The sequence below is a fragment of the Aedes aegypti genome, chromosome 2 (genome assembly GCF_002204515.2).
Source record: "Aedes aegypti strain LVP_AGWG chromosome 2, AaegL5.0 Primary Assembly, whole genome shotgun sequence".
Taxonomy (NCBI): domain Eukaryota; kingdom Metazoa; phylum Arthropoda; class Insecta; order Diptera; family Culicidae; genus Aedes; species Aedes aegypti.
In genome coordinates, this window is record NC_035108.1 from 132,106,830 (window position 1) to 132,120,010 (window position 13,181).

General features: G+C 39.6%; 1 protein-coding gene across 4 annotated transcripts in view; it reads right to left on the minus strand.

Moving 5' to 3' along the window:
- Positions 1-1,456: 1,456 nt before the first annotated feature.
- LOC5566834 overlaps positions 1,457-13,181 on the minus strand; it is a 310,372-nt gene continuing 298,647 nt past the window's right edge. For all 4 annotated transcript variants that reach the window (XM_021842417.1, XM_021842416.1, XM_021842415.1 and 1 more), the window contains one exon: positions 1,457-1,900. The gene's annotated coding sequence lies outside the window, so the exon portion shown is untranslated. The remainder of the gene's footprint in view (positions 1,901-13,181) is intronic.

Here is a 13,181-nt window from a genome sequence, read left to right on the forward strand (position 1 = left end):
ATGCTGGTAGAGGACGACCGGTTTCATAAGTATTTCATACATGGTACATTTGGTGTCCCGCCGTATTTCACAGCTATCGTAATTATCAGTCATTAACAAGGTTCAAAAGTAGACTAATTTAGCCTCCATCTCGAATGTATCACCGACTATTGTAACACTACTTTCTAGGCGATCCCTGCTCGGCTCCTCTTACTAGCATGTACTGTGTCTTTGACCATTCACTATCAATCCGACTTTTAGTGTCTCACATTTCAGGTGAATATACAAGTCTGCTACCATTTTAAATGCTTGGCCTACAAAGTGCATGCCATCCGGGAAGCAAACAAATTGACCGGTTCTGTTGTTCTCTTTAGTCACAATGCTCTCATCCTTATCCTTACACAAGTCAGCTGACGAAATGCAGTCCTCAAGAGAAGCTTCATCGAGCTCACCCTCTTCCGTTAATGGGACTTCGAGTTTTGGCACCTATTCATTTAATCTTCTACGTATGAGAAATTATGGAAAATACTCCTAGGTAGATTGATCCGAATTTTTCCTGCTAATCACACGGTGCCGCATTGGGAATATTCTTACGTTTGATGGATTCTCTCTACTGCTGCAGAGAAACCCTAGTTAATCTGCAATCGTACACCGACAGTTGAGTGGCTGCACCGGATAGGTATTATGAATTAGAAGTCATTGAATGTGAGCAGAAAAAAAAACTGTACCATGCTTTTCACTTGACATTTACTACCTGTGCCCAGGTATGGGTGAGTCGTCATCACACTTCCGATGAAAAACGGAATCGTTGTCGGGTGAAACCAACTACAAAATACCACTCATAGAACTATAATACCACACATGGCCGTATAGAATTGATGCGTTATGCGATGCATAGCTGAATTGCACCGAGTTTAGGTGAAGGACCGGTAAATAAAAATTGAAAATTTGTTTTTGCTTCGAACTCTGATTTGTATGCTACGCATATGCACATATGCCATTGATTGCAGCTTTGTTTTATGTGCGATAGATAGCAAATATTTCATGCAATCTTTTTTTTGCCATTCATGCGTTTAAAAATTGAACTTTGGGTGCGTCATCAAGTACTTTTTCCTTTTATTTTGTAATAAGCGTAGCTGCAGTTATCGGGTTTTCATCATAAACATGATAGATTTGTTCAATAACTCGTCATGAACAATGCATTTGACTGTTGTTTTTGCTTAGAAATTTACAATGATCTTCACCGTATTGAACCGTTAATAATTGTGAGAACTGATTGGATCTTTCGTAAAATCACGAGTCATAACGTGCTCATTGAGATTTTTATCCGATGCGGCACGACTCACGAAACATTTGCCTGACGACTAGGAAAATCACACTTTCCAAAACGTTTGGGTACCCATGATCTAACGTTTCCAACCAAGTACACGCTCCAAGACCGGAAATATTTCTTTCACCAATAAATCAATCACAGACCTCCAGTTTGGCTAGCTTTCTATTCAATCATATGTCGGACACGAATATCCTTCACAATATGTATAGGTATATAAGTCACTTCAGTGATGTGTATTTTGTTCAGTGTCCTTCCCAACGGTTTTCGGTCGTTTCGGAAAATCTAATCAAATTTAGTGTGTGTGCATTTCACTACCGCACTGTGGAAAAAAAGTGTTCTGATTTGCTTGGATTCGATATTCACTGTCGTCGACGTCGTGCGTCGTTGCAAGTCGTCGACAAACTCGCGCGTAACACTATCACATTCACAACTTTCCGGCGTAGAGGCCGGAAGTATCGCACAAACATTCTCCATCGCCTATACAAGCATAGCTCATTCCGTTGTTGGTCAGATTTCTAGTTATGCCACTCATGCCACACAGCTGCCTCCTTTTGTGCTCCTCTTCGCGCGGTGCGTATCATGGTGTGTCTGAAAGCGTTAATAACGAAAAAGATGTTAAAGAATTTGGCGCTCACCATTTGAAAGATAGGTATATTAATTAGGCATCTTCTCCGTGAATTTGTAAATGTTTCAACGAGGGGATCGAAAGCTTACGTGATTTGAAGGTTTTTGATTTGTTTTAGAAGGGCTACTCACATGATTCAAAATGATCCCAGACAGTCTTCTTCTTTTTTCTGACCAACCAACACCTTTTGGCATTGGTTGTAGTTTTACGTCCGCCAATTTCTGTTACTTATTCCTCCGAGAATTTTATCCAGATAATCTTCTGACGATTCCAAAAGAAAGTTGCTCCAAAATGCATCTTAAGATTTTTTTCCAAGAATTCCCCCCAAGAACTCCTCCGGAGATTTTCTTCCAGAGTTCCTCAGGAAATTTCCAATAGCAATTCTTCCGGGGATTTCGTCCAGGATTTTTTCAAGGGAAAAATATTACAGGGACTCGCTCCAGGAATTTTTCCAAGGGCTTTGTCCAGAAATTTCTTCGGGGATTTTCTCAGAGAATTTATTCGGAGATTTCCTCCAGGAATTTTTTTGAGGATTTGCACCAAGACATTCTCCGGAGATTTCCTACAGAAATTCTCCGAGCATTTCCACCAGGGATTCCTCCGGGGATTTCAAAGGTTTTTTCGGGAATATTCCTCAAGAACTCCTCCGGGGATTTTCTCCAGAATTTTCCGGAGATTTCACCAAGAAAGTTATTTCTATCATATTCAGAGAATTCATCCGGAGATTCTCTTCAGGAATTTCTCTGAGAATTAATACCTCCGAAGATTTTCCAGGAATTCCTTCTAGGATTTCAAGGATTCCTCCAGACTTAAGAAAGCACTCATTCGGAAATTCTCTCTAGGAACTTCTTAGGAGATTTTCAATAGCAATTTCTCCGGAGTTTTCATCCAGGAATTCCTGTAGAGTTTTCGTCCAGGATTTTTTCTAGTGATTTCCACCAGTAATATTTTCAGGAGATTCCCAAGAATGCCTCCGGAGATTACGTCCAGAAATTCATTGAAAAATCTTCTGCGTATTTTCTCCAGGAATTCCTTCGGGGATTATCCAAGAAATTCCATCCAGAAATTTATCTGGAGATTTTCAGCAAACGGAGATTTTGTTTCCAAAAAATCCTCTGGGAATTTCCCCCAAGAATTCCTCCGGAGTTTTTCTTCCAGAACTCCTCAGGAATTCCATCGGGGATTTTTTCAGAGAACTTATTCGAATATTTTCTCCAGCAATTTCGTCGGAGATTTTCTACAGGAATTCCTTCGAATGTTTCATGGATTCCTTCGGATATTTCCTTCTGAAATTCCATCAAGAATTTCCTCCAGGGATTGCTCCGGGGATTTCAAATGTTCTTCCAGGCATATCACTCAAGAACTCCTCTGGGGATTTCCTCCAGGATTTCTCAGAGATTACCTCCGGGGATTTCATTAAGAAATTACTCCAAGGGTATTTTTTCAGAGAATTCATCCGAAGATTTTCTTCAGGAATTTCTCTGGGGATTTGATGCAGGAATTCCTCCGGAGATTTGCTCAAGGAAACTCTACGGGTATTTCCATCAGATATTTCTCCGTGGATTTTTTCCAAACATTTCTCCGGGGATTTCCTCTAGAAAATCCGCTCAGGATTTCCACCATAAACTCCACCAGAATTACACCGAAGATTTCCTACAGGATTCCTTTCTGGGATTTGTTCCAAGCATTCCCCAGGGATTTCCTGCAGGAATTTCTTCGGGGACTTTTTCCAGGAATTCCTCCGGAGATTTCGTTCAGAGATTCCAACCGGGAATTCTTCAGGGGATTTCCAATAACTCCTTCGTAGATTTCGTCCAGAAATTCTTTAGAAAAATACTCTGTAGATTTTCTCCAGGAATTCCTCTGGGGATATCTCCCAAGTACTCCTCCGGGGATTTTATCCAGGAATTTTTCAAGGTATTTCCAATAGCAATTCATACGAGGATTTCGTCCAGAAAATTTTCCGGGTTCTTCACCAAAAATTGTTCCGGGAATTTCCCCTTGATGCATATTCGAGGATTTCCTCCAGATATCCCTCAATAGACTATCTAAAAATTTCTTTCAGGAATTCCACTGGCGACTTGTTCCAGGAATTTTTAAGAAGATTTGCTTCAGAAATGCACCCGGAGATTTTTTTCCAAGAATTTCTCTGGGTATTTCCTCCAAGAACTCCTCCGGAGATTATCTACCAGAATTCCTAAGAAAATTTACAACGAAATCCGGGGATTTTGTTCAGGATTTTTTCTAGGGATTTCGTCCAGAAAATATTGCAGGGATTCGCCCCAGGTATTTCTCCAAGAGTTTTGTCCAAAAATTCCATAGGGGATTTTTTCAGATAATTTATTCGGAAATTCTGAAATTTCTGGAGATTTCTTTGGGGATTTGCACCAGGAATTTCATTTAAGGATTTCTCTGGGGACTTGTCTCTAGCATTCTCCAGGAATTTCCGGGGATTTCATTAAGAAATTCGATCCGGTCATCATTTTTTCAGAGAATTCATCTGGAGATTTTCTTCAGGAGTTTCTTTGGGGATTTACACCAGAAATTTCTCCGAGGATTTCAATGATTCAACTTTTTCAATAGCAATTTCTCCGGAAATTTCAACCATTAATTAATCCGAGTATTTCCTCCAGAAACTAATATGGCGATTTGCTCCAGAAATTAATCCAGGGATTTCCTTCAGTAATTCCACCGGAGATTTTGTTTTTTTTTTTCAAGTATTCCTCCGGGATTTCCCCCAAGAACTCCTCTTACGATTTTCACAAGGAATTCCTCTTGGATTTTTATCAGGGATTCCTTAGAGAATTCCAATAGCAAATCCTTCAGGGACTTCGCCCAGAAATTCCTCTGAAAATTTCGTCCAGACATTCTTGCGGGCTTTCCTCCAGGAATTGCTCCGTTGATTTCCTCCAGCAGCACCTCCGGGGATATTGTCTAGGCATTCCTCGGAAATTGCTGGGATTTCTACCAGGAAATCTTCTTAAGAAATTCACAAGGAATTCTTCTGGGGATTTCCTTCAAGGATTTTCTTCAGAAATTCCTCCGTGATCCTCGTGATATCAGGACGACAAATCATGGTTTCTGGATTTATAAACATGATTCTTCATAAACGTACATCCAGAGCGACAACACAAAGCGGTGCACTTTGCTTCAAGTCATTCGCATCGATCATATATCATTCATCACGACAGATTGGTACTGTGGTAAAGTACGTGGCTCTCAGTCTGAAGGTTCTTAGTTCGAATCTTGCTCTAGCAGATTTTGTTTTTTTTTGTTTTCATTTTATCGGGTTGACTGACAGATTTATAAATAGATCCGAAACGCATGCGTGAGTCATGATTTTCGAGCATACGATGCATGATTTCGAGCACTCAGCTGCAACTTGTGTCGCGTTACGACAAATCATGGTGTATTTTCATAAAATGAAAACACACTGGAATCATGATTTCTACCCGTGACGACGGGAATGGAAAGTTCGGAGCTTCACCGGGAATTCCTTCGGATTGCCTCGATGGAATCTCCTGAAATTCTTACAAAGTTCCTCCAGAAATTCTTCAGAGCTCCTCCAGGATTTTCTCTAGAGTTCCTCCGGGATCTCTTCCAAATATTTCTCCAGAATTTCTCTAAAAAATATTCAGCGTTTCCTCCAGCAATTACTTTGGAATCCCTGGAGGACTTTTTTTTTTGAGATTCTTCAAGAATTTGGAGTTCTTAATTGAGCTTCATCGGAATTCCTATGGAAATTCCTTCAAATTTACTCTGCAAATTTAGTTTTAGAGCTCGAGCGGGAGTTTTGGCGATTTGTTACAGAAATTTATTCAGGGTTTTCTTTCAGTAATTCTACCTGAGATTTTGTTTCAAGCATTCCACTGGACATTTTCCCCAAGAACTCCTCTTAAGGTTTTCATAAGGAATTCCTCCTGGATTTTTCTTCAGGAATTCGTGAGATAATTCCAATAGCAATCCCTTCAGGGATTTCGTCCATCAGAGGTTCCTCCTGGAATTTCTTCTACTCCGGAGATTTCCTTCAGAATTTATCCGGGGATTTTTTCACACTTGCTCCGGGCGTACCTACATGAAATTCTTCAAAGTTCCTCCAGGAGTAGCTCCGGAGTTTCTCCAGGAATTCTTTTAGAGTTTCTTCAAGAGTTCCTGCAGAATTTGTGCTGAAAATTCTTTCGGAGCTCTACTAGGAATTCATTCAGAGTTCTTCCGAGAATTTTAACGCAGTTACAACAAGAATTCCTTCTGAACTCCACCGGGAACTCCTTCAAAATTCCTACATGGATTCTCCTGAAATTCTTCCAAAGTTCCTCCACAAGTTCCTTGAAGATCCACCTGGTTTGTCTCTAGAGTTCCTTCAGGTATTTCTCCGGAGTTTCCCTATTCAGCGGTTCCTCCAGCAATACCTTCAAAGTCCCTGGAAGAATCCCTTTGGAGATTCTTCAAGAATTTGGAGTTCTTAATGGATTTTTTTCGGAGTTCCTTTGGGATCCCTTCAAATTTACTCTGCAAATTATGTTTCGAAGCTCCACCGGGAATTCCTTCGAATTTCGTTCATAGTTCCAACTGGATTTTTTTTTTGGAATTTCTGTACTATTTCTTTTGAGCTCCTCTAGTAATAACTCGTAAATCCTCTGGGATTCCATCGGAAATTCTTCTGGAGTTACTTCGTAAAATTCCCTAGATTTCCACCGGGAATTCCCTCAGAGTTCCTCAGGAAATTTCTCAACTGTTTCTTCGGGAATTCCTCTAGACTTCCTCCGAGAGTGCTTCCAGAATTTTTTTAATCACTTCCAGAAATTCTTCTAGACTTCCTCCGGAAAATTCCTCCAGATCCCATCCAGCAATTCCTCGGAACTTCCTCCGGCAATTCTTTCAGAAATTCCTCTGGAGTTCCTCCAGCAATTCCAAGAATGTTCCTCCTGAGCTCCACCGAAAATTCTTTCGTGTAGTTCCACCGGAGCTCGTCCAGGATTTTTTTCAATTACTATCAGATATTCTTCCGAACTTCCTCCGGATTCTATACAGCGATTCTTTGGAACTTCCTTCAGATTTCTACCGGGGATTCTTCCAGAGATCTTACAGAAATTCTTCTGGAGTTCCTCTAGTATTTCTTGGAATGTTCCTCCGGAGCTCCATCGGAAATTCTCTCGTGTATATCTTCCATAGTTTCTCCAAGAATTCGTCTGGAGTCCCTCAAGCAATTATCTCTGATTTCCTCCAGAAATACCTCTGCAGTTCCTCCAGAAACGCATTTGAAGTTTCTTCAAGAACATCTCAGGAGCTCCTCCAGGAATTCCTTGGAGTTTTTCTAGGATTTTATCCAGAATTCTTCCAGGAATTGAGATTTTTTTTTACCTTCACGGAAGAATCTTTGCAACAAATGGTGCAAAGTTCATGACCTTATGTCTTGTGTTTTCAAACTAAAACATATATAAGAGAAATCTATAAAGAAATCAATTAACATTTTAAGGAAGAATTTCTGACATATTGCTTCCTACCTACATTTTTTTCCAATATTGAATTTTCCAAAACATTAATGCTGCTACTGCTACTCAGAAAAAAGATTGAACCAGTACTTGTTTTGGACATCATTTTGCTCTTTGTGAATGAAAATAGAGGATAGTTATCCTTCATAGTTCAAGGTTTAATGTACAACGGCTGCAGAGGTTGTGTAATAAAAGTTGTGTATGGATCATTAAAGTTTTTCTAGTTTAGATCTGGTAAAAATTTCTTGAAAAAAATCCTACATTGATTCCTGAAAATACATTCACAGTGTCCCTGTATCGATGTTTAGAGAAATTTCGGTTTTAATTTTCAGGAGAAAATCAAGAGGAACTATCTAATGTCAGAATTTTAAGGAAGAACTCCTTGAAGAATGCAAACTACCGGATGGGGAAACCAAAAACAAATTCTAGAAACACGTTCTCCTAATAAAATTTCTGTCAGATTTATTGAAGGAATACTTGCGAGATAACTAAAAATAGTCCGAAGGTATCCCTGAAAAAAAAAAAAAAAAATGCTGGAATAAATCTTAGGGAGTTCTTGGAGGAACTGTGGGTTATATTAACCCTTCCATTACCAACCCCCCTAAACGAGTGTTGGAAAAAACACGTTTTGGGCTGTAACTTTTTTGCTTTGTGGTATTTTTAAACCAAATTTTGACACAAGAAGCGCATATCCTTCTAGTTTGAGGGCTTGGACAAAATTTTAGGATTGGTCACCTGGTTCCGGAGTTATTCCGGAATCAAAATGGGTGTTTCGAATTGGCCACTTTCGAAAAAGTGAATTTGCAATATGAAATCAGCTGTTTTTTTACAATGATTAGCTCTATAACGATGAGGACGGATGTCTACAAGGCCATCATGGTCACTGCATGCCGCGGATCACAATTTCCGGATGTTCCGGGGAACCGGTTCCGGGGCCATTTTTGGAAGCGAGTCAATACTATCATGCGACACATCAAACTTCATGATTTTTCAAATAATTGCATTCTATGACTGAGCTGCGTAGTTCAGAATCCATTTGGCCACTTTGGAACCGGTATCCGGGTTTCCAAGGAACCGGTTCCGTGGTCAATTATTAAAAATCAGCTAACATTGTCATGCGACACATCAAACTTCATGATTTTTCAAATGATTACATTCTATGACTGAGCTCCATAGTTCAGAACTCATTTGGCCACTTTGGAACCGGTATCCGGGTTTCCGAGGAACCGGTTCCGGGGTCAATTATTAAAAATCAGTGAACACTGTCTTGCGACACATCAAACTTCATGATTTTTCAAATGATTCCATTCTATGATTGAGCTGCATAGTTCAGAACCCATTTGGCCACTTTAGAACCGGTATCCGGGTTTCCAAGGAACCGGTTCCGGGGTCAATTACTAAAAATCAGTGAACACTGTCATGCGACACATCAAACTTTATGATTTTTTAAGTGTTTACATTCTATGACTGAGCTGCATAGTTCAGAACCCATTTGGCCACTTTGGAACCGGTATCCGGGTTTCCAAGGAACCGGTTCCGGGGTCAATTATTAAAAATCAGCAAACATTATCATGCGACACATCAAACTTCATGATTTTTCAAATGATTGCATTCTATGACTGAGCTGAACAGTTCAGAACCCATTTGACCACTTTGGAACCGGTATCCGGGTTTCCAAGGAACCGGTTCCGGGGTCAATTATTGAAAATCAGTAAACATTGTTCATACCGTGGCTGGATTGAATAGTGTAGAAATCTTATGGTCACTTTGGAACCGTTATCTGGGTTTCTGGGGAATCGTTTGCGGGATCAAAAGATGAGTTTATACTGTCATACGATACACCAAACATTACAATTTTTTAGGATAGTATATTTATAGGATAGGTATTTCTACGATAAACAACATTGCCGAAGACAGCAAAGCAATCCGATGCTTGTTAAAAAAGTTATTAAGCATAGTCTTTTCGGAAATTTTGCCCGATTTTGTTATTCCTTTACGTGTTAATCAACGTCGCCTTGCCAATAGGTTTCCATTGAATAACTTTTTTCACAAGTGTCGGATTGTTTCGCCGTCTTCGGCAATATTCTTCATATATGTTTATAGAAGTCAATGGGCGACCTCTGGCGATTTTTCTTTGCAAAAGTAAGTTTTCCCATAGTAAATCCCATACAAACTTTTAACGGCTGGCGCTAAAATATAGTTTCTGCGATCGAGCTGAAATTTTGCACAGTTGTTATGGGACCTAAATGCAATTCAGAAAGTAGACTGGAATTTTGTTCCACACTAATGCCCATTATCAAAGGTTACTAGACTAGGTTTTAGTGGTCCGAAACAAATTTCAAATACGAAATGACGTCTGTTTGTTTATTATTTTCCTGGTAACGGAGTGATTTTCAATCTAGTGTTCATTTGCACAAATGTTCTTTTTTTCGATCTCTCTGTATATTGATGGTCCCTTCGATATCGAAATGTGGATAGTAGACTGTATCACAGTTTTACAAAGATGTCTTTCAAAAATTCCTCTAGAAATACTTATAGAGAAATCTTCTCTTGTGAAGCAATTTCTTGAGAAATTCTTTAGAGCTCTATAAGTGATAGTTCAGAATTCTATAGAAATGTTTTTAGAAATTTCCATGATTTATTAAAATTTCTGCAAAAAATCTGTAGACAAATTTCATGAAGAATATTGAACTTTTTTATCAAGCATCGGATTGCTTTGCTGTCCTCGGCAATGTTGTTCATCGTAGAAATACCTATCGAGGTCTGTATTCAGAATATTTATAGAGGTCAATGGGCAACCTCTGGCGATTTTTCTTTGTAAAAGTAAGTTTTCCTATAGTAAATCCCATACAAACTTTGAACGGCTGGCGCTAAATATAGTTTCTGCGATCGAGCTGAAATTTTGCACAGTTGTTATGGGACCTAAACGCAATCCAAAAAGTGGACTGGAGCGAGAATCTAAATTTTTCATATAACCGTGTCCCAGGCTAATGGGCATATCGGCATATGGACAGAAAATCTGGAATGAAATTCATATCAAGATAGGTAGATATCGAGATAAGGAGGATATCGAGATATGCAGAGTGAAAATGTTTGCAAAATGAAAGGACCGAAGAAATCATCTTCATAGGGAGAGATATCGAGATGTGGGGAGTCGGCTACAGTAAATCCGAACAATGTCATGATCAGTTGAACTCTCTTAATTAATTACCTAAAATTAATTCAATTGAAGGTGTTACATGTTTTCGACTAAAAATTGTTGAATAGTATATTTTACGAGTTTTAAATTTTGCGGTATTGCTACAGTATGCAGTATCTTTCGTAATACTAAAGCGAAAAGATTTGTAGGCTTCGTGGCCGAGCGCTTAGTGTTACCAAGCATTTAGCCGCATCGAGTCAAGGGGTCCACACCCCTTCGATGACCCCTTTGATTCCTGCTTAAGTCCGGAAAACTTTTCGTCAGAAATGTATTTCAACTGTGCTACTGGACGTTGCATACAAATCTGTTGTCTAGTGTGGTGCTTCCTTCAAAGGGCAAATCGTGCACTGGAAGCATTACCGTGTTAGTGTTAAAAAAAACAGCTATATGATACTTGAACCAGAAACTTTCCTATGGAACCTGCGTTTTAAATTCTCAAGTGTGAGTTATAGAAGATTAAAAAAACATATAAGACATCCATAAAGTCGCCAGACAATATTTACTCACCTTCGATACGGTTCCTCGGAAACCCGGATATCGGTTCCAAAGTGGCCACATAGGTCCCGAACATTGCAACATATTCATGAAATATACTATCCTAAAAAAATGTAATGTTTGGTGTATCGTATGACAGTATAAACTAATCTTTTGATCCCGCAAACGATTCCCCAGAAACCCAGATAACGGTTCCAAAGTGACCATAAGAGTTCTACACTATTCAATCCAGCCACGGTATGAACAATGTTTACTGAGTTTTAATAATTGACCCCGGAACCGGTTCCTCGGAAACCCGGTTACCGGTTCCAAAGTGACCAAATGGGTTCTGAACTGTGCAAATCAGTCATAGAATATAATCACTTGAAAAATCATGAAATTTGATGTGTCGCATGACAGTGTTCACTGATTTTTAGTAATTGACCCCGGAACCGGTTCCTTGGAAACCCGGATACCGGTTCTAAAGTGGCCAAATGGGTTCTGAACTATGCAGCTCAGTCATAGAATGCAATCATTTGAAAAATCATGAAGTTTGATGTGTCGCATGACAATGTTTACTGATTTTTAATAATTGACCCCGGAACCGGTTCCTTGGAAACCCGGATACCGGTTCCAAAGTGGTCAAATGGGTTCTGAACTATGCAGCTCAATCATAGAATGGAATTATTTGAAAAATCATGAAGTTTGATGTGTCGCATGACAATGTTTGCTGATTTTTAATAATTGGCCCCGGAACCGGTTCCTTGGAAACCCAGTCCCGGTCCCAAAGTGGCCAAATGGGTTTTGAGTTGTGCAACACAGTCATAGAATGTAATTATTTGAAAAATCATGAAGTTTGATGTGTCGCATGACAGTGTTCACTGATTTTTAATAATTGACCCCGGAACCGGTTCCTCGGAAACCCGGATACCGGTTCCAAAGTGGCCAAATGGGTTCTGAACTGTGCAAATCAGTCATAGAATGTAATCACTTGAAAAATCATGAAGTTTGATGTGTCGCATGACAATGTTTGCTGTTTTTTAATAATTGGCCCCGGAACCGGTTCCTTGGAAACCCGGTCCCGGTCCCAAAGTGGCCAAATGGGTTCTGAGCTGTGCAACTCAGTCATAGAATGTAATTATTTGAAAAATCATGAAGTTTGATGTGTCGCATGACAGTGTTCACTGATTTTTAGTAATTGACCCCGGAACCGGTTCCTTGGAAACCCGGTCCCGGTCCCAAAGTGGCCAAATGGGTTCTGAGCTGTGCAACTTAGTCATAGAATGTAATTATTTGAAAAATCATGAAGTTTGATGTGTCGCATGACAATGTTCACAGATTTTTAATAATTGACCCCGGAACCGGTTCCTCGGAAACCCGGATACCGGTTCCAAAGTGGCCAAATGGATTCTGAACTATGCAGCTCTGTCATAGAATGCAATTATTTGAAAAATCATGAAGTTTGATGTGTCGCATGATAGTATTGACTCGCTTCCAAAAATGGCCCCGGAACCGGTTCCCCGGAACATCCGGAAATTGTGATCCGCGGCATGCAGTGACCATGATGGCCTTGTAGACATCCGTCCTCATCGTTATAGAGCTAATCATTGTAAAAAATCAGCTGATTTCATATTGCAAATTCACTTTTTCGAAAGTGGCCAATTCGAAACACCCATTTTGATTCCGGAATAACTCCGGAATCAGATGACCAATCCTAAAATTTTGTCCAAGCCCTCAAACTAGAAGGATATGCGCTTCTTGTGTCAAAATTTGGTTTAAAAATACCAAAAAACAAAAAAGTTACAGCCCAAAACGTGTTTTTTCCAACACTCGTTTAGGGGGGTTGGTAATGGAAGGGTTAATTGGCTAGGCTGAAATTACCGGTCAGTGGAAAGTACCCATGTTATCTTTTTTTTATCTGTTTCCAATCTGTTTTTTTTTTCAAAACATTAGACTTAGGGTAATTGTTCCCTTAGTTGTGGGTGTTCCTATAGTTGCGGTAGTGCCGTTTTTAATTGATTATATCACTTTATCCACAGAACCGACACTGCCAATCGACGTATTGGCTTGTTGATACAC